This window comes from Gasterosteus aculeatus, chromosome 21 (assembly GCF_964276395.1).
Source record: "Gasterosteus aculeatus chromosome 21, fGasAcu3.hap1.1, whole genome shotgun sequence".
NCBI lineage: Eukaryota > Metazoa > Chordata > Actinopteri > Perciformes > Gasterosteidae > Gasterosteus > Gasterosteus aculeatus.
Window position 1 is genome coordinate 7734063 of NC_135708.1, and position 21353 is coordinate 7755415.

At 43.3% G+C, this 21353-nt stretch overlaps 1 protein-coding gene across 2 annotated transcripts in view; it reads left to right on the plus strand.

Moving 5' to 3' along the window:
- Window positions 1-21353, plus strand: part of kcnh2b (potassium voltage-gated channel, subfamily H (eag-related), member 2b) — a 216136-nt gene that overhangs the window by 28527 nt on the left and 166256 nt on the right. The window lies entirely within an intron of this gene.

A 21353-nucleotide genomic window follows, 5' to 3' on the forward strand; every position in this document is an offset into this window, starting at 1 on the left:
TGTTAAAAGCTGCAAGCCGTATATAGAATAACCGAGGTGTTGCCATTTCTGTCCCACTGGATGTTAATGAGGGTCCACTGTACACACAACTAAAGGCTTTGGAAGTGACAACATTTCATGCCTGCAGCTGTGTTGTGTTGGAAGGAGTACAGCTGTTGTTGGCATATTGCAGTTCAATCGCATGTCAATAACACAGAACTGTTGGAGGAAAGCCAACATGGCCCTGCTGCGACTGACATTGAACCATTTGTAGCTCAAAATTGTGGCATAGTATAAAAGTAATCAAGTAAATACGCTTTAATTTGAGACTACGTGTATTCTGTGCTTGGCAGAGCATTAAGCATAAAAATACCATTAGAAATAGACTTTTAAAGTAATATTGTACTTGTCTCCACTAGTTATCAAATATATCAGTAAAAAGTGGTAAAACTATAGTGTATTCACTTTGTTACTGGGATGATTGTAGGGTCAACACATTGATTAGAGTGTGGACACTGGCTCAGCCAAGTACTGTATCCATGGATACCGGATACCAGGCATCACCCATGTGAATATCTAGTTTTACAACTATGAATATGACATGGGGCTTAGTTAGTTTACTTGCCAGTAAATCAGAAACAAGTATTTGTGGCTGTAGGAGTGGTAAGTAAATCAACGCGCATTATTTCGCGTGACTTAATACTTACTTTTATTATTTGCATCAGCAACAGAAAAGTAGATAAAGTCATAAACAAAAAACTACTCATAATGCACAGTGGGTAATATGGTTGAAAATTGTTTCCCCTTCCGCTCTCTAGCCTAAAGATACCTGGCTGTACTCAGTTGTGTTGAGTCACTTGCGCATTTAAATCCTTGCAATGTGCTGTATAGTGGCCGGAGAAAGGCGGTGATTACCCGATGAACTGCAGGTTTTGTAAATACGAAATACGCTTTAGTATCACAGCGTGCGCTTTTTGCTGGTTGGCCGTGGCGCTGATAACTCTAGATTTGCAAATGTACGGACATGAGGGCGTCAGTCTTCTAGCATGTACTATTACAGACAGGAAAATACTCCTGTATTGTGTCTTACATGCCACATTAAAACAGCAATAAAGTACGAGAGGTTGTATATTATCGCCCAATAATGTACCCCTCGTGACTCACTCTCAACCAATCAGAACGCTGGATTTCATCTACCCGTATTATAATGTTATTTATAACCCACCATTGTATATGTTCAATAGTTCACTGTAAGGAAGTCATGACTTCTGAGACATCGAAGAGTATAAGCTGTTTTCTCCTGTGTCTATGCCACTGAGCTCAGATGACAATACATGGGGGTATATAAACACGGGCGCACTTCCGCACCAGGATTCTACTCCTTTCTGAATGGGGAAATGTGTTTGTCGTGTTGCCATGGAGTTTGTAGAGAGGCCCTCATCATGTTGTTATAGTGACGAAGAGACACTCTTCCGATTGGATGTACTCATTTTGGCTTTTCTCCTCCACTGGACGCATGTCCTTTCTGTCACAAACACTGGTTTTATAACCTGGTTTTATGTCACAAACTTGTTTTATAATCTACAGCAAGTGAGAAAGGTATATGCTTTATTTTATCCTTAAGCTGACCAAAAGCACTGTCAGTAATATCACTAATACCCTATAGATTTATACTCCATTAAAGATAGTGACTAGATGAAAGAAAGGCATTTTTTATCTGTGTGTGGGCAGGTGGGACCCTGGAGACTACTCTCCTTCGTTTAGTGTGACACACACGCTCACTCAAAGACACACCTGGTCTTATGTGACCCCCTGTGGGCCTCCTCCAAGCGACCAGAGAGCTGCGGATTGAACTCCGCAGACACGCCTCATCCATAATGCACACAGGGAGATAACCCTATCCCTGCTTGTCCCCTCTTCCACCTTCTGCCTTGCAAAGGCGATGTGGGAAATGAAAAAGACTTCCCCATGATCTCAAAAAAACCTACCAATCCAGGCGTGTTTACTTGTAATGGTGGGACTATGAAGCCATGATCCACACATACAGGGGATGCAGGTATGAACACATTGCGCACTCTCTCACACACACACACGTTTTGCTCATGTAGGCTTCATCTGTGCTCATTTATCTAATGCCAAACTCAGACACGAGCCTTCACGAAGATGTATCTCCCTTCTCGTTCTTATGCTCGTATTGTCTGACCAATTGTTCCCCAGCTTAATCAATCATGCTCTTCATGTGAACTGAAGGCTTTCAAAAATGCATGTAGAGGTTTTGTTATGAAACAGCAACCTGTCTGATTTAGGTATTTATTGACATATTTATAGAAATGTGATGGTGACTAGAGCGCCATTAAAGGGGAAATGCAAGCAGTGTTATCTTTGTTCCATTGGAAAAAAGAAACTAGTACATGGGATGGGAGTGATTAAAAGAACCAGCCATCTGTTTGAATTGGATAGATATTCCCATTTTTTCTCCCCTACATTCACACTTCTCCCACACCTGTTTGTATGTGAATCTCACTCATTCTCGCTCACCTTTTTTGTCCTAACATATCTCAGTCTCATCAGCCTCACCATTGCCATCCTTCCCTCCCCTCGGTTTCATTGACACTCATTGTCTTTAAGATTCTCACAGACTTCATCTGCCTCTCTATCAGGGAAGGGAAGAGAGGATATAGATTACCATCAGCCTGTCCCACAGTGAACTGAATTGCAGGTTGTCTGTATCAAGGGCCGATGAAGACAGCCATCATGAGCTTGATCAATTCAAGGATCCCGGTGTAGAGCTGCTGGAGCAAGTCTTAATCCAATCAAACAGATGGCTGTTAGGTAGTCCTCCTGTCACAGCCGGGTTAAGACAGTTGATTAAAGTCCTTTGAACACAGGAAGTTCACTGTATTTTATGTTCAAGATGATGAAGTCATGTCAAACCGTGCCCATGTCCACAAAAAGTAAAAAAGAAACAAGATGGGTAAAATGATCGCTATGAATACAGAAACCGAGTAGAATCAGCCAGTCTTGCAAGAGACATACCTAACGTGCGTTTTCATTGCAGCGTTTATTTCAGACCAACTTCATATACAATGCGGTGTAATTTTTTTTCACAGCCCTTAAATTTACTCATTTTCTAGTTTTCTCTGTGAAATTACTAGGGCTGCAACAACAAATTGATGACATCGATAAAAATCGATTATTAAAAGTGTTGGCCACAAATCAATATGTTTGTCGCGCGATTATTGCGTCACTCAATGGGTTGCGAGATGCACGCGGAGTGAAAAAAAGAGCCGAGCTGACGTAGAGAAAAGGGCAGCCAGCAGCGCCGGCAGTTATTGTGAGTTATTTCACACTAAATAAACTAAAAAAAGTGTGTCAATGGCAAAATATGCAAAGTCAACGTAACATGGTACGGTAGCACCACGTTGTCCCGTTTTGATGTGACTAACCTAAGCTGCTGTTTAAAGACACAGCTAACGCTAGCTTGTTCAGCTGGATGACAAATCCAGCTGAACAAGCTAGCGTTAGCTCGCAAATAACAGCAGTAAAGCAGTTGGCAAGACACATTTTCATTTACTCGCTTTCTTTAGACCAGCGGTTCCCAAACTCATTAATGCCGCGGCCCACTTTGAAATCTGAAAATCTTTTGCGGCCCACCCAAACCTTTAATCACAACTCTGATCAAAACATAAACTAGGGATGATTAAATGACCTTAAGAATTTAACCGATTAAAAATGAATGATTAACCGACAATGTATGTTTTGTATACCATTTTCTTCGGAGCTCATGTGGCGTGTTTTCCGCACAATAAGGCGCATAAGATACTGCAGTCTATCAGCGCAAATCACTGTCAAAATTCGAGAGCGCAAATCAGGTTGATGCGCGCGCGTAAATCAAACATCCGCCAGCAAAAGTCCGTCTCGCGCGAGCAAAAGTCCGTACGTAGTCTAACGTAGACAAAACGTTGTCAAAACACAAATGACACCTTTATGTAACCGTAATGGACCGTAGATGACAACCAGCTACAACCATCATTACCGGCAGATTAAGACCAATGCGTCCAGCTCGCAGACCGGCTGGGGATTTTCCGCCATAGCAGTCAAACGTTTGGCGTCCGGGCGGGTGGATGTGGGGGTGTGGGGAGGTGGAGACGGTGCTTTCAGGGTCCGATCGATGCTGCAAGGTGCGTCCGCTCACGCTGCCCCCCTCCCATCCACGACTTAAATCTCCGGCTACTCTCCAGCCACGCCGCCTGCCAAGGGCTCCTTTTAGAATAACTTATTTTTCCCGTTAAGATGGTTCAGCTACTGTAAAGAAAAGGGCGCCGTGTCTCTTTAATCTCATTATGTGCTCGGCAAGAACGACAGCTTTGTTTCGCCGACGCGCCCTGAAACAAGCTCCATATCTCACACGCTTGAGCGCCGCTCAGCATCTCGCCGTCGTAGACCGAGCTTTGGCATGTTTGGCAGAGCGCCTTGAGCGCCGTATACAACCAGTATGGATCAACCGATCCAACCAATCTGTTCGTTTTAAATTGTTTGTGCTTCATCAATTAATGTTTCACATAACTAATGTGCCGCATCATACATATTTTTATATTAATTTCAAACTTTTCAAAATTGAAAATTAAAAACTTTTTATTTATTTATTGTAAATGACCTCTCGCGGCCCACCTGCAGTACCTTCGCGGCCCACACTTTGGGAATCACTGCTTTAGACCATTCATTTTTCAATTTGTTGTCATGTATATATTTTGTGCTTTGTCACCCATCTTTCAAATTGTGTTTGTTGTACTTTTTAATGACATTTTAAATTAATCTCGTAAGAAGCTTTGTGCAGGTCTTTTTGCAGAAGTAAAATTTCAATCTCAAGCAGAAGTCTGCGGAAGTCAAATCAACACTGCAGTTGCAGACATAAGCATCGTGGCACACCCCCGAGGCATCGTGAAAACGCTGTCATCAACGTACTGTGGATGAGCACTTGAGCACTTCCAGCTGCCTGTCAGAATATGTGAGTGTTCTAACTGCGTACTGTGATAATGCAGTGAGCCCAAAGGAGCAGGTTGTCCAATGCGAGTCTTTATTGCCTAGCAGCGGTAGCTAGGCAAAGCACTTAGGGACATGCAGCCTCTCTGGAGAGGTTAACACTTGACGCAGATGACTGCAATGGAGGATCCCACCCCCAGCTAAGAGCATGCAGCGCAAAACACACACGCACAAACCCAACTAATGCTGTCCGCTGTCGCCCACTCAACGGATTGCATTGGATTTTTGCACTGAAGATTGAGGCGTTTAAAAAAAAAAAAAAGACTTAACAGTGGCGGCTGGTCCATAGAAAGCAATGGGGCGTGGCCCTACCTTGAGCCCCCCCCCAAAAAGGAATGTAAAATACATTTTACAAATGTAGGCAATATGTTTCTATTTGTGTTTTTGAAACATGGAATATACCCAGTAATATTTGTAAATTAATATCTGCGCAAAATATATGCTTTTCCTGCATGTCCTCTCCACATGTCTGCATGTCTCAGGTGGGCTCGGGCCGTGTCCCAATGCGGCGGGTCTAAGTAGCAGTTAGCCAATCACTGACAGTTAACATATCTGTCCTAAAATAAATTTAGTTTTGGGCATAGCCCTTCCCTGCCCTACGCTGTGCTCTCGTCAGGGCGAATACGCAACGTGCCGTTTAACAACACAACAAAAGCGACCATGAGCAGTCTCCTTCCAAGAAGACCGGACCCAAACTCCGTACGAGAGAAGAACATTGCAAAAGAAACTAGAGGTAAAACCGTTGGACCCAGATCAGCCTGACCTTTACAATCAGACAACGGACCGGCGTGAAAGGGAAGCCGCACATACCAAGCTTCTGTAGAGACTTCTACACCTGGGATGTTTAGCTAGCTAGCTACGTGCTAACGACATACATGTTTGGAAGTGGAGACTGTTTGACCGCAGCATAAACTCTGTCACGTTGCCAAAGTTAACGTTGCTACCCAGCTGCGCAGGACGTGGATGAAAACAGCGACATTGTATCAAAACTAATTAATTGTGTTATAAGTTTTCTGGGGCTTGAATTGGTCTCTCCTCAACACACTGGGTGTTTCCCCAACAAACTAGGTTCGCTAATGAAGCTATGGACACGCGTACTTCTTAGGATTTCATTGTGAACTAGAAAAACAGGCTACTGTGGGCCGTAGCCTACGCCGAAAAAAAGCCAATCGTTTTTAATCACCAGAACTCTCACAACGCTCCCACGTTCCATTACTCCCTTCCTCCCCCAAACATCATAACACCTTCCGATAGGCGGCACTAAGATGATTGACATCACATCGTGAGCCCTTCACTGACCTTATAAGCTCAGTAACTGTGGAACCTCGTTAACAGAATGTCAGACCGTTACACTATCCTCCTCCCTCGCCCACGAGGGGGCAAATAATCTCTTAGGTGGCTAGGGGGCCTTCGGTCCCTCTGAGGCCGTCTCTGTCCTTGGGAAGAAGGGAGATGGTAAGGGACAGAGGCAGGGGATGGAGAGCCCAGGCCAGGGACACCAAGTCCAATGTGTGCTGGGCCGGCGAGATACCGACTGTTTGGGGGATTGCCAGTACAGCGTGCCGCCATTCTCGTGTCCCACACTCCTGCCTTTGCAGATCTGTTGTGGATTCAATCTGCCTGCAGGCCCCCTACGTTCAGTGCAACTGTCGCAGCAGTGGCAGTAGTCCTCCACATCCCGCCTGTGCTGTCCCCAGTAGAACCCCTGACGGAGGTGGTGGAGGGTCTTATTAACCCCAAAATGACCAGATCCATGAGCTCCGTGGCTTGCGTAGAGCACCGTCTCTCTTAGCGCTTTGGGCACCACCACCTGCCACTGCAGCTCTCCAGTCGCTGGCTCTTTCCAGCCCCTCTGCAGCACCCCCTCACACAGGCGTAGGGCTTGAAAGATTGACTTTGTGGCTCGGCAACATATGGCAACCTCTTCTAGGGGTGGTCGCTGCTGGGCCCCCACCCAAGTGAGCACTGGCCTTATGTCCACATTCTCTTTTCTGCACCCCCGCTGTTGACCGCTGTCAGTACGTGGCCTGTTGCGGCACATTTCTCAACTGTTTGCAACCACTCTTTTTCCTGCAACTTTTTTCACAGTAGCCACATCCATCCGCGATGCAATGCCGGCAGAAGTTCCGTGGCGTACCCTTGGTCTGTGGATCACAGTGAAATCATACACTTCTATTTCCTCAATCCAGCGAGCAAGCTGACCTTCTAGCTCTCTGAAAGACATCAGCCACTGTAAGACAGCATGGGGAGTCCGGACTGTGAAGTGAAGGCCCCCCAAGTAATACTTGTCTGATGGCACTGACTACAGCAAGCCGCTCCCACCTCGTGAAACAGTAGCGCCGTTCAGTCTTGTTGAACTGTCTGCTCTGATAAGCCACCACCCTTTTCCCCTCAGAAGTCACCTGGGCCAGCACAGCACCTGAGCCTGCATTACTGGCGTCTGTGTCGAGGGTAAAAGGCAAGGTGGGATCAGGCGGAGAGAGGACCGGGGCCTGAACAAGGGCTCTCTGCAGTGAAGTGAATGCTGTGTGGCACTACTCTGTCCAATCAAACGCCATCCCTTGGCGCCACTATGCCACCTGTAGTAAGAAGCCAGGCCTAAGAAGCTTTTCAGGTCCTGCAGAGCTGGGGGTTGGCCAATCCTTCAGTCTGCTCATATCATCATCTCATTTTGTTCACCAGGCCACAGTGTTGAGCCCCCCCTCCAAGTCTGTGTCCCAGGAACGTGACCTCTCGCTGCATAAAAGAGCATTTTTGTGGGTGCAGCTTCAGACCCGCAGCTGCCACCCTCTCCAGTACCTGCCTCAGGGACTTAAGGGCTGCTGTGAATGGGTCACCATGTAACAGAATGTCATCCAGGTACACAACCCACTTCTGCCGGGGGATACCAGCCAGCACCCTATCCATTAATTTCTCAAATGTGGCAGGGGCATTGCAGAGGCCAAACGGAAGGACCTTAAACTGCCATAAGCGAAAAGTGGTTGGCGGTGAGTGCAGCTCAGTACCTGGTAGGGTCAGAGTCAGGGAATGTGGCTCGTTGGAAGGAATTGTGCCAACAGCCGCAGAGTTTGTAGTTTCAGGCTTTAGCGCCAGAATGGTGTGTGTTGTGATACAGCTAGGCCGGGGACGCAATATGTGGATGACATGGCCGTCGGAAGAAGTGAGAGCCTGTCTTTTAGCGTTTATCACACAGTCCAATGGACCCAGAACATCAAGACCTAACATACAGTCACCGAAGTCAGCAACCCACCCCGGGCAGCGTAATAGCATAATAGTTATGATATGGTAGTTATATCATACTGTTTTATAAATATATATTTTTATATTCTATATATAATATATATATATATATATATATATATATATATATATATATATATATATATAATCTTTGTTGCCATTTTTCAAAACTCTTGATAAAAACTCTAATTGCATGTTTTTCGAAACGCTAACACTTTTTTTCAATTGCTTGGATACAACACACAAAAACCCTAACCCTAAAATCACGTGTTATATGACTCCATGTGCATCAAAATGCAATTAGACAACGGATTACGCATTAGAGTTGAAATGATTGACCATTCATTTCATTACAATGATCTAACCATCAATTGATACAACATCTCATAATGATAAGTGTTTGCTGCATAATTCCTTAGTGCAAAATTGTATGGATACTAACAAACAATATTGTTGGGATCATGAGGTTTCAAAATTGTGTGATCCATTTACACCAATTGGCGTGGGACATAAACCAATTGGACTACATTATCTGTGGCTGTAATATTTGATCATCAATCTCCATCAGACACTGTTTCTACGGTCCCAAGCGCCACTCTTTTAGACATTGCTGCAGGCCCTTGTAAGTCCAAGTACCTGGACAATGTGTGACCAACATCACCATGTGTGCAGCTATTTCTGAAGATGGTGTGGTAGGGCGCAGGGCATTGGCTCATATAATGCAGCTCTCCTTGTAACCTTCCTTGATGAGCTAGATCAGGTCTGTAGAGCTAATGGTGTGACTTATGTCATTGTGTGGGACAATGTTAGGTTCCTCAATGCTCAAATGGTGCAAGCATGGTTTCAGGCCCATGCACAATTTACCAGCCGCCATACTCTCCTTTACCCGACTGAGGAATTCTTCTCCTCCATGGAGGTGGGAGATGTACGATAGGTGCCCTCGTGAACAAGTAACGCTTCTCCAGGCCATGGATGAAGCATGCAACAACATCACGGCAGACTAGTGTCAGGCATGGATTTTGCCATGCCCGAAGAATGTTTGGCTAATGAAAACATCCATTGCAATGTGGATGAGAACCTGTGGCCAGATCCACAAGATCAATAATGAAACCTGTGTCATCTATTTTGTACAGTAGTATTGAATGATTGTGACTGTTTTAAACAATTCACCCGCAAGTGAAAGGTTTCTTCAAAGATATGATTGCACAATGCAATGTTTTGAACATTGGAGAGCTTGTGTTACAAGTGAAGACTGTTGTAAGTTTTGTATCTAGAGTTGTGAAAAATGACATGACTGTTCAAAGGTCAGGAAAATAGTATGTGATTGTAAAGCTTACAATTAGACACATTAGATATGCTCCAGTCCTAGTGAACTGGTATTGCAAGTAATGTGTAAAGGATTTATATGACAAAACACCTCATAGATGAGCTTTATGATCAAATTACACTTTACTCCGATTCTACTCATCCTGCGCACTGAGGTCATTGTGTGTGTGTGTGTGTGTGTGTGTGTGTGTGTGTGTTTCTATGCAAGTGAATGCTTTTCCAATGACGAGCAAATAATGAGTCATGACACGTCAAAGTGCGATAGCAATGCGTTGCGTGTCTTTCTCAATAGTCACCCAATGTGCTGTAGGCTTCTCTGCACGCTCGCACACACAAACACCCCGACGCACATATAGTACATGGCTAAAGACTCCGTTGAATCATCTAAATCAATGTGGCCTTTTTCAAAAGTAAAGCTCTGTTCAGTCTTTGAGCACAGATGTAATCTACTCCTATATGCACACATGCTCAAATTTTTATATTCACCTAAATACGTGTCTTACTCAACTGCACTTATTTTATATATGTACTGTATATTTGTTCAGCACTTGTACTGGCCTCACATGAGCGCGCACACAAACACACACTCAAACACCCTTAAAACTAAAGGATATTTTCCCTGCAATGGGAGGCTATCATCACTGAGTCATTGTACTTGAGTGAACAAACTTTGTGTGTGAGTGAGAGTTCCATATGAATTAGCTTTTTACGAATGGCAATCTCAGTCTGAATGGGTTTAGTCCATTAGCCTAGAGCCTTAAAGTCCCTCTTGTCTGGCTCTATCTGTACTACGCCCTCACACTCGCTCATCTCTTTGTGTTTTCTGCCACACATCGGCATGCAAATTACCACTGACTCTTTTTCAACTTGAAAACTGTGCTTCTCCTTCTCACAAACGGAAAATCCGTTTAATTCACTTGTTTTTTGTCTTGGTGCCAATTCAGAGCTCATTCATAACAAAGCCACGTGCTCAGTCTAACGTGTGTTGGAGCCAGCTGGGTTCTTCAGCTTCCCTGTTGAATAAAGTTATGATTGATCCATCCTCGCTCTAGACAATTACCTTTGGTTCCACTTAGGCACCTAGGTTTCTTTCCACTTCCATCCCAAAGTGTCTGCTCTACAAGCCTAAGATCTGCGTTAGAAGGCGCACAGGCTTTTTTATGGTATGGAAGCACATTTTCATGAATAGGGCTGCATATTTAAACACATATGGGGAGAGGACTGTTGTGGAAAGTCTGAGTGGAAAGTGTTTTATTTATGTGGAAATCTCGACTGTAATATGAAAAGGGGTATCATATCCATGTGAATGGATGTCTGACTGCTCTCTTTTATCTTTAAAGAACTCTCTCTTTCTTTTGAAGAATTTTGAAGAGGGGACATCTTCTAGTGATATCTACCCATCAAACAATTTAATGTATGAATTGACTACATCTATTTCTTATAACTGCATTTTTTTTTACCACAAAAACACTTTTCTTTGATTAAAAAATTCTCAAAAATGAATAATTAAACTTTAATGTTTAATCAGTATCTAGACATTTCTCTGTGATACAACAGTATAAGATCTTAAGAAATAAGAACGACTTTTAAATTTTTTAACCAAGAATTAGTGGATTGGCTGTATGCAGTAATATCTCGGATCGTAGTATTAGCCAGAAGTTTACATTATGTAATCTTGAAGACATTACGTTTAATTTTGACATTAAGTTTAATACATTTAATTTTTCTAAAGAGCCTTTTGGTAACACGTTTGTCCTATTCATGTATATAATTAGATATGTGTTGATTGTGTGGGCTGAGCCAGGCTCCATTATTAGATGGAAGAAATGGCTTAACAGATAAGTATCTAGCTAATAGTTATTAATCAGATACAAAACTAATGTTATAAATCATGGCATTGTAGTTGTTACAATGTTACAAAAACTATGAACTTACTTTTAATGCAGTTTTACAGAAAGATTATCCTGGATTTTTCCTTAGATACACGTATCTAATCATCATCAAGTTGAGACATGAAAAATGCTGTTGAATTCCAGCTACAGATTGTAGCCTCTTGGTTGACAATTGTTCAACGCAAACTTAAACTAGCATGAAAGTCAAAAAGTTTCATTGACTCGAACAAGGTTCGGTAATATTTACTTAATTCTTGACCCTATATTGACATACTTTTAAGTAAATCTTTGCATCTGCAGTGACCTTCTTGAAAAAACGATATAATTTTTTATTGAATAATTTGTGCTATCCATATTGTAATATTTTTCGAATCATTACATGACGGAATTTCACAATACCATACATTTAGTAGTCACTGTTAGTACCAGTGATATTCAACTGTAAAGACAAAACATTGCAGATTCCTTTTTAATCATCCCCTTTTTACAATAATGACAAATAATAATGATAATATTCTGAATTTAAACTGTGTGCATCATGATGTGACTCAATTCAAACACCAATTTGTAGTTAAAAATGGAGCATTATCTGGGGACGTTTTCTGTTGTCCCTCTGATGCGGTGAGTCCCAACGTCTGGGCCGTAGTTCACGTGTTAGATAAAAGGTTTATAAAAGGCCGAAAGGCCGACTGAAATAATGATTTGAGATGCAACGCATCACATCTTTCACTGTCACACACCTACACACAGATCAGAAACCTGTGTGTCCAGCCGGGCAGCATGAATGACAGGCAGCGTGACGGATGGATGTCGTGCTGCTGTGTCTAATAGGTGCACTGAGTCTGCCTCCTTCCCTTACGGTCTTGTTAGCCTATGCAGCACTCCTCAATCATGCTTGCTGTGCCATGTCAGAGCCACAGAGGAAACCTGGTACACAACCAGTGAATCCAAACAAGTCCAAAAACTTGTTTCAAGAAGGGTTTTTTCCTGTACACATTATTAATTACTATGGATTTTTAAACCGTTTAACATTTTTTACATCGAAATATCTCCGTGAGCCCACAGTGAGCCCACAGCTGTGGTACCTTATTTGTGATGTCTTTAAGACAATTAAGGCCAAAATGGCTATTAAATATTGTTTTTATGGACCGAAATAATCAAGGAATCCTCTCAGAGGTGCTCGGCGTTGACCCCTCCTACGACTAGGATTCTGTGCTATGGCTGGTTGGCAGGAGAGTAAAAACAGTGGCCTGTCTCTAGGACACTGTTTTAGGCTTTGCTATAGCAACTGTTCAATAAAACCCAACAAGACTTATTGGTGCTACTGCAGTGTGAGCTGGACTCCCCTATCATCGTCCTTAGAGAGTGATGGACACTCAGAGCTGTTTCAGAGAAGGTAATAGAGTGGGTCTATTGAAACTCTATTACTTAATTTGCTTGCGGGACACAAGTCCTCAGTGCCTGTCAATCAACCCTTTGCTGCAGAGAGCCCGAATATCCGTTAAATGTGTTAAACTCAAACTCTTAAAACAATGCGTCTTCAGCTTCTATTGCTCTTTCACGCTGCTGAGCGCAGAAAGGAAAAGGCTTTGGGCCAGAATAAGGATGGCAACCAGACTAATATATGATATTCGACAAAAGAGGCCATGTGGAGTAGAATCAATTAATCATAAGGAATTCTATGTGTGGTAATATAAAGTGTGTGCTTTCTTTAGTGTATGACTGAGGAATTTGATCCACAACTTTCTGGGGATGGGAACTTGTTTAGCCACGCACAAAGTTTGACTGCATGCCCATGTCAGTGTTTATTTTATTTATTTGAGGCCCCGTGTCTGACAACCTCCTGGCTGATGTGAAGCAGAGTCCTGATTCAGAGGACAAGAATTACCCTCTGCCTCTATTATATGTATCTGTGTATTTCTGCCTCTTTCTTATTGTAAATGGTAATGGTAAATGGACTTTACTTGTATAGCGCTTTTCTAGTCTTCCGACCACTCAAAGCGCTACATGACATCATTCACCCATTCATACACTGATGACAGGAGAACCATACACATTGACACCTGCCATCAGTAACTAACATTCATACGCTGTAGTCGCAGCTACAGGAGCAATGTTGGGTTAAGTGTCTTGCCCAAGGACACATCGACATGCGGGTTAGCCAGGACTGGGATGGAACCCACAACCCTATGATTGGAGGACGACCGTGCTCCCCACTCACCCACAGTTGCCCACGTCTTCTTGTCTTCTTCACAGTTATGGAAACGCACACAAAGAAGCTGTGTGTGCTCTTCTCTGACGTACTTTGATCATCATCTGTGTTGTATTCCTCAAACTGTTCAAACTCAGCACAAGCAGATTCATATCTTAAAGATATTGTTTTCAGTTGCATGAATCAATGAAAGCCTTCTGCGGACTAAAGATTCTTTAGTCCGCAGAAGGCTTTCATTACAAAGACTGCGTGCCGAATGTGTCTGCTTTGTACTTATTCAGGCTGTTGTGGAGATTTATTTTGGATCTCTTTGGTATTCGGTGTGGTATAAATGTCTCTCTACCTGTGAACAAACAGCATATTCTGCAAAAAGTACTCATGACCTCTGATTCCTATAAATGCACATAAAAAATATAATCAGCATCAACTCCTATTCAAGAAGCTTAAAAGCATAATCAGCTCTTCCTGTACACTCATTATAGGCCTGCCTAAACACTTGTATTTACGTACAAATATTTGTATGAAGTTAGGACTAATTGTTTTTTAAATACTCCTGGTACCCCTTATCTTTCCCCCGTTATAAGGAGACATTTATAGGGGAGGAGGCTGCTTAGAAAGTACCAAACACCACAGCCTGTATGTGACTAACGTAACTGTACCGAAGGCGCGCATCAAAGTTGCATTCGCCTGAATCACTTCCATCCTTCCTGTCATCCGTCTATCAATCCATGACTCTGTTGCCTCTTTTGTTTCTACAGGCCCCCTCATGTACGTGTGCATTCCCTCATTTACAGCAATAAAAAAAAAAGGAATATAGAAATTAAAAGAATAATCCTTTGAACCAACTGGCCCTGGTTTAAAATGTTTAAATGTAAATATTTTTTATCCCCCATTATTCTTGTATTTCCTCTGTGTCGGCTTTAGGAAAGGGTAATGTTGGTTTATGATGACAATAATAGTAATGTTAGCAGAGATGGTTCGCTCAACGGTCCCGGCGTTCATACCCAATGCTAGGCCGAATATTATGGAAGTACAAATAACACAAGTGGAGCATCATGGCTGTTTGACTTGAACTGAGTCGTCTTTATTGAACGCAGGTTCACTTGACCTCTCTTAGGTCACATGTCCATTCAGGGGCATTCTATTGGCTACCGCTTAACACACAATACTGTATATAATGTATAGGAAAGTAAATACAACAGATTGTGACAATGGAGGGCATAAACTCATATATGTTAACAAGTAAATTGGATTAATATTTAGAAATAATAACAATGATGATGTTTTGTGAGTATTGTTCTTGTTTTGTACTTGTGAAATATATGTGTGCCTGTGGGGGATAGTGGTAAGGGCGGTGTTTTCACACACACATGTTTTTGTGAGGATATTAGTGGCTCCATTTCATTTTTACCTGCAGAAATGGCAACGTTTGAATTCATGACAGTTTTACTCACCCAGTGGGGTTCCTGCAATATAATATCAGATCTCAGGTCGGAAAGACACCCGGAACGCACAGGGCTGTGTCAAAAACAACTGTCAACGGTGATGGATTGGGAGCATCTTCCACTCTTGCAAAGTCTGAATACCAATCATGCTTAATGTTGCGGCTGTGATATTTATTAGAGCACTTAAACAGCAAGGGAAGATTAAATGGCGTCTAGACAGACTTAAATTATTGGGTACTATTTTACCGAATCTTTTCCAGTGCTATTAGGACTTAATGTAGCGCTGTTCAGCGAGTGGAGGAATGAATGGAAAGAGTAAATGATGGATACGGTGGAGAGCAATGGCACGAGAGACTAGATAAAAAAAGCACAACTCCTGTGCAGTAGTGGAAAAAAAGCAACTACACTAAAATACCTTCTGCCATTGGTCCAGGATATGATGGGCACTCAAGGCAAAGTTTTTTTCCGCCTGACTATTTGTAGTTAATTTACTCAGCTGAAAGAACATCTCAGCTGAGAAGCCGCTGGTCTCCTCAATCTACAGACCACAGGGCAGCCCATTGATCACCCATAGTGACTGGCTCCACCAGCGAACTCAAGAACAATGGGTGTCTACAGGTATTTATACAGATCAGTAAAGGTGTAATAGTTAGTGTCCACGCCCCTGGAAGTGGTCTTCTGGTGAGTTCAATGTAACTTGGATTTTGAATGTCCCTCAGTCAATATCAGTTGTGGTGCTATCAAGTATTACATGCATGCATTTTGGTTGGTTACATTACATTGAATAGATTCATAGCTGTACATTGGTATTATTATATTGATTACAGTTTCAAAATTGATTACATAGTTCCAGAATCATGGCTGTATTCTGGTGTACACTAAATGCATTTTATTAATTGTTAATTTATCAACCGGGTTGTCAGTTTATTTCTAATACTCTACAACTTACAGGCGTTAAATATGTCTCTGTGTCTGGTGAGGGGCTGTTTCATGACGTTTATTCACGCTTGGGCATCAGGACCGTAGTGATGACGAGGGTAACAGCTGCTTTCGCGAGACAGTGTCGAGCGATTTATTTGCTTCGCTCCTTACGCTTTTTTGCGTCTTTCGGGTCGCCTGTTGACATTTTGCTTCCTCCGCAACCAGTCGCATCTGTGCAATGACTTTGCATGGAATCCACTTGCACAAATAATTCACTTTTGGTGTGTGAAGCGGACAAAACGTGAGTAAACAAAATACAAAACAAAATAACAATATGAGTCACGTGACTCTACTGGAGTTAATCCTGGCTGAGAACGACCCTCTGGGGGATTAACTGCATACAACAGTGAGCATGATCTGCCCGTCTACAGCAAAGTTGTTAACAAGAAATGCTTAGATTTCAAAGTTATTTCTCAGTATTTATGTCATTTATGATTGAGGAAATGAAACCTCAATTCACTAAACTGTAGAGGTGTAACAATTCATTTTAACAACGATGCGATTCGATTCGAATCGCGATTCATGGTTGCCGATTCGATTCATGTCCATGAATCGATCTGGGTTAATTTAGATTCGATTCAGTGACTTGAAATCGATTCAGTAACTTCACTGGACAGTGCACGCAAAGTTTCCGAGATCCCTGTTTCTTGTAAGGAAATCAGGTTTAAATTAATTAGGCTATGGATATTATAAACAAGCAAACAACAATTGATGGCAAATGTATTAAAGTTTAATTGTGCAACCATTTTTAATGTAAACTGTAATGTTTAGCAGAGGGGAGCTTGGGTAAGGGGATAAAGTGGGCTGCCTTGGAAAACCGGTCCACGACAGTGAGGATGCCTGTGTTGCCATCGGAAGGAGGAAGACCGATCACAAAGTCCAGTGACAGGTGGGACCACGGGCGGTGTGGCGTAGGCAACGGTTGAAGGAGGCCGGCCGGAGCTTGCCGCAAGGTCTTACTTTGGGCACACACCGTGCAGGCGGAGACATAAGTGGGCACGTCCAGCCCCATGGTGGGCCACCAAAACCATCTACGGATGAAAGCAAGGGTCCGGTGAGCCCCGGGATGACACGAGAGGTTGGAGGAATGGCCCCACTACAGAACTTGAGACCGCATGGGGTCCGGAACAAACAGGCAGCCTGTAGGGACATTCCTAGGGACCTGGCTCGACCGCTGTGCCTTGTGGACCTCAGCTTCTATTCCCCAGACCAGGGATGTAGCCAGGCAGGAAGTGGGAAGGATGGGCCCGGGATCCGTAGGGGTGGTAGCAGGGCTGAAGACTCGAGAGTGGGCATCCGGCTTCACGTTCTTGGAGCCAGGGCGATATGAAAGAAGAAAATTAAAACGGCTGAATAGCAGAGCCCACCTGGCCTGCCTGGAGTTGAGTCTTTTAGCGCTGCGAAGGTACTCAAGGTTCTTATGGTCGGTCCAAACCAAAAACGGCAGCTCCGAGCCTTTTAACCAGTGCCTCCATTCCTCCAACGCCACTTTGACGGCCAACAACTCCCTGTTGCCGACGTCATAGTTCCTTTCCGCTGGACTGAGTCTGTGGGAGAGAAAGGCGCAGGGATTCAGTTTCTGGTCGAGGGCTGAGCGCTGGGACAGAATGGCTCCCACGGCCACTTCCAAGGCGTCCGTTTCCACCACAACTGGCGAGCCGTGTTGTCTAATCCCATGGCGCCTTAGTAGATGGAATGTTCGTCTTGTTTCCGTGGTTTTTTATTTGGCTTCTACATATTTTACAAACAGCGACCGACTTATTTAGAACACCTCCGTGTTTGCAAAAGCCAAAATGTTTCCACGCGCTGGATCGATAAGTTGGTTTGTAAATGTCTTGCTCGCAGTCCTCTCCTCCACGCTATGTTTTGTTGTTGTTCCGTCTTTTGCGTGGCTGCCGCTGCGTACTGATGACGTCACAGACAGGCAGGACTGAATCGAGTAACGTTTAATGTGTCTAAAGTGCTAAAAAACAAACAAACAAGCACGCATCCATGCCATTTTTGTACTTAAATCCAATGTACAGTTTCCAAGTATTGATACAATCGATTATGTACCATTTCAATCGATTTGTAATCGATATATGTCGTCCGGAATGCCGATTTGCTGAGCACAGATCGATTCAGTTGGATCGCAGGAATATAAATCGATTCAGTGGAATAATCGTTACACCCCTACTAAACTGGTTTAAAAATGGAGACAGTGGTCAGACGAGAACCTGCACTGTACTTTATACAGCAGCAACTAAATGGAATAGAATAATATAACTTTAGTATGAAGGACTATTCCCGTGATGTTGAAGTGTACAGCCAACACCCTGAATATGTCCCCCTCGTGGAGTAGGACACACTCCTCAAGAGCTGTGTGGCTGAGCCAGAGCCTAGAACTGCTTCCCAACGTCTCAGAACGTCTCCCAGAGGCTCTCTTTGGAGCTGAAGTGCATTCAGAAGTCAGCCAGGAGCTTCACCTGTCCTGAGCGAGGGTCTTCCTCTTAAGGAGGGCCAGTGACGCCTTCAATGCTGTCCCCTATAACAGATAGAATTATGAGAGTCACAGATGATGAATATTGTCCTTGTATTCTTGTAAACATATATTTTAGACAATTGTTGTTGACAACTACAGTGGACAACTACCTTGTAAAGAATTAATCTTCTTGTGCACCACCTACTTATGCAAAAAGCCATTTAACGCCCACCAACAGCTTCTTTCTATTGTACAAAAGTTGCATTCTTCATTACTTTTACAGCATTTCCTTTGTCATGTCCCACACATTTTGTGTGTCAGCGTTGAAGCAACACACCCAGTCTAAACAGCTGCTATTTATGAGTAAACCCCGCTAAATAACCCAAAGAGCTGGACAGTTGAAGGTTGACGGTAAAACTGAGATTAACTGCTAGCGTTAAAACCACCAACAGAGTCCAGTAGAGACTAGCTATGGATGGTAAAAAGAAACAGTGCTTTGACTAATAATTGCAGTGCTTTTTAATCACTCATAATATCATCACCATGACCACTTAATTGACAATTTGCATGAACAGGATCATGGCCACAGTGATCTTCGTAGTCTTGACTTCACAGTGTTATAGAGGTATCAAAAAGACGTGGTGGTTTTCACTGTGGTCATTACTATTGATATCCTGAAGGGATTTCCTGTCTTCAAAGCCTCTTATCCTATATCCGGAGACACGCCACAAGGTTTCGCTTGAATATGACTGTATCAGCAACATAACCCCACTAGCACAATGTGCAACCCTAGTGCTGAACAGCACGCTGGCTGATTTTAGATCCACAGATAACCCTTGATGCCAGGTGAAATCCTAGACCTGCTTGGCTCTAGGCCTGTGGCCTCAGCACAGTGGCCACACATCACAACGGTGGCTAGTCTGGGCCCCTAGCCATGTGCATTATTCACCACAGACATCAAGGTGCAGCTACACCTCATGGCTCATATTACACAGAGGCCAGGGAGGGAATTTTGCCCTCAGAGCTTAATTTTAGAAAGAAGAGCAGTGAACTCTCAATATTTCTTCTTTATTGAGACTGCTGGGAGAATGAAAGGGACCACAGAGCAGCCGGCGCAGGAGAGATGGATCTCTGGGAATATGATCTAAGGGAGGCAAATTCTAAGGGGAAGTTTCCTTCAATAGTCTGAGGGCCTCGTGATTCTTCAGTTCATATTTACAAAACTGCAATTCATCGGGTAATTAGCGCCACGATACCGAACATTGCGAGGATTTAAACGTGCAAGTGAATAGGCCTACTTCTCTCTTTCTAACATGGATCAACCAAAGTCAAAACAGCTAAAACAAAAATCCAGTGATAACAAAGTCGATGTGTTGTTTGGGCATTAGTGGTGGGGAAATGTATGTTTTCACCAGTGCGCTGTAGCAAAGCGTTAAGTACCTGTGCTGTGATACGGCTGAGTGCAGACTGGTATTCGCCCCTGCTGATGCTATGACTGTTTGAAATTATCCTGATGCTAATAGTGGTAATGTATCGAGAAGTTTAACAACTGATGGAATGGAATGTTGAACGCTGAATCGGAGATGCAATGCCATCTTTGATTGGCTGCTTAATCTGCAACGAGTAATGATTCCGTGTTCACTCGACTGAAAAATTGATCCTTGTGGAAAAAATCCTTTCAGCTCGTCTCCTTGGCCTATGTTGCCGCCTGGCTCCGATTACTGCTGCCATTTCACCAGGAGGTATATGCAAGGAAACCCACGTTCTGGTTTATGCCTGCGTTTAGGAGGCACAGAATTTTCACTGCAAAATGGAGACGCACTCCTACGTATCTCCTTGTGGGAAACTCTCACTTTCCCATGGACCCTCCCGTGAATACATACATATGCATGACACCGAAAGCATGATTTCCCTATTTTAGTTTCAGCGTCAGTCTGCACGTTCACCTCACTGCGGCATGTTTGTGCATACCTCGCCGTGCTTTTACACGCACATTGCGAAACAAATATGCCTGAGGTGTGCGCAAAAGCGTTTGTACATGAGGCCCTGAAACTCATATAACCCATCTGTTACATTACAAGCATTTAAGATTTCTACAACCACCTCCGCATCAACTTCACTGAGTGATTTCAAGAGGAGGTGTTTGTATTTGCATTTACTATGTGTACAATTGAGATGAAAATTGTAACAAATTCAAGAATATAAGTATTATGTCCTTTAAAAAAGTGTGCACCTGACTGGGAACTCGTTCGTGACTTCATTGCTCCACAAATACTGTTGGGAGCGGACTAACTTCTCCCCAGCACTTGTTGTTTGACAGTAAATGCTTTGGACTGGCCAACTAGCATTTCTGAGATTGGAGTGTGACAAGGAGAAAAAGTGATTTAGCTTTAGTTTGCGGCGGAAGATGTAAAGGCTCTCTGCGGTCTTGGTGTCATCAGAGTGCTCATTCCACCATTTAGGAGCCAGAACAGCAAAAAATCGTGATCGTCATCTTTTCAATAAAACATCTTTCATGTCACGTGACGAGCCTTGGCCAATCACCGTTGAAATCTCTACAGCGTCTTCGTTTCCCCTCCAACTTTTCATGCTTTCAGTCCAAATCAGTGTCGCCAACTTGGAGACTTTCTCGCTAAATCTGGTGACTTTCTAAACCCTCTTGCCGACTTTTTTTTTTGTCAAAAGCGATTAGCATCAAATCCAGCGATATTTCTGGTGTTATTGGACCCTTTCTAGTGTCTGACGTTAAATCATGTGACATTCTTCAGTTATTG